This window comes from Acyrthosiphon pisum, chromosome A1, assembly GCF_005508785.2.
Source record: "Acyrthosiphon pisum isolate AL4f chromosome A1, pea_aphid_22Mar2018_4r6ur, whole genome shotgun sequence".
Taxonomy (NCBI): Eukaryota; Metazoa; Arthropoda; class Insecta; order Hemiptera; family Aphididae; genus Acyrthosiphon; species Acyrthosiphon pisum.
In genome coordinates, this window is record NC_042494.1 from 130,086,918 (window position 1) to 130,088,598 (window position 1,681).

Genomic DNA, 1,681 nt, shown 5'->3' on the forward strand with positions numbered 1-1,681 from the left:
AGTATACTATTATATATATCTATGATAGTACCACGGTTTGTTGTTGATGTATGACGCGTTACCTAATGGATATTGTGATATGAATAATTTGGAATTTATTATAGGTACCTATTATAGGTCAATTTTTTTTTTTAATACCATAGATAAGTATATAATATGTCTTATACCTAGGCTGACATACCATCTCCATTCAGAATCGTTTTTCTTATACAATGATATTATATCATTGAATTCAAATTTAATACCATCCTTCATGGAGTGACCCACTTGTAACCTACTGTACAGCAGAGCGACATCCACTTACCCATCTTTTTTTAATTTTTTTTTTTTTATTTTTGTGTCTGTCCTCACCTTTTAGGACATCAAAAATGCTTAGATTTTTTTCAACAGTATCTTTTCTGATAGGAAAGTGAATCTAGTTGGTACTTTGGGGGGTCTAAAGTAAAAATTTCCCAGTAGTTTTCAAAAGCGCCGTGAAAAACAAAAGAAAAATTAAGGAAAAATGGGAATTTTTACGCAAAATCTGTTTTCGATAAAATTGATTTTGGTTTTTGGTGCAACTCTTAGATAAATGACCGTAGGTACATGAAATGTTGACTGAATGTTTATATTAGCATTTTCTATACACCATAACATTTTCCAAATATTTTGACTTATTTTGAGCTCTTTACGGACTAAATTAATCAATGATTTTATAAAATAAATAATCAATAATTGTTTTAATTATATTTGCGTTATTTTGTAAGTGACCAATGGCTCATCTCTTTATAATGTTTATGGATAGTAGACTTGGTCTCTCATATGATACCGTTGAAAAAAAACCACTGTTTTACCGGTAGTGCCCATTAATAAAAAAGATATATTTAAAAAATATTTTTGTACATTTTAAATTAAAATAATCTATGGATTTTTCCAATTCTTTTTTAAATTTTTGCAATTCTTAAACTACTTTCAAGGTGTTTGTCTGATATAATGCACCCATTCTTTCTCTTGGCGTTTTACGTTCTTGAAAACAATAAATTGTTCGCAAATGTAGGTATATATAAATAGTCGGTAAATAAAACAAAATTACCATGAAGACTGTAGATTTACCATAGGGCATGGGTTTATTTTTAGTGACTGAAAACATTGTATTCACCTCTGGGTCACATGCTTTAGATGTTTGTGATAAAGAGGTTTATCCAAATATTCATGAACTCTTGAAAATATTTTGTATCTTGCCTGTATCAACTGCTATACCTACACCTGAACGATGTTTTTCAAGTTTTTATTAAGTATTAAGTCTTATCTAATAAATAGTATGACAGAAGTAAATATTTTATCAATTTTCCTATCTAATATTGAATAATAACTATAAATTAAATAGTAATTATTATATACTTTGTTTATTATAACCGACTTAGACACTTAGGGCCCGTTTTACAATCATAGTTTAAATTTTACCAGTCGAATTCCGCGGTTTAACATTAGTTTAACTATTGTAATAGTGTAATACGGACCCTTATAAGAGGACGCTACACCCGCGTGTGTTGTTTCTGTCTTACACACGCACGACATAGGAAATTGTCGTTCACTATTCTCAATAGTGAGCTGTTAGTTTTGATATTAGAGTGAATCGACCTATTATCAAACTTTTAGGTAAGAACATTGTTTGGGTCTTAGAGTGGGCGATTTTTCAATA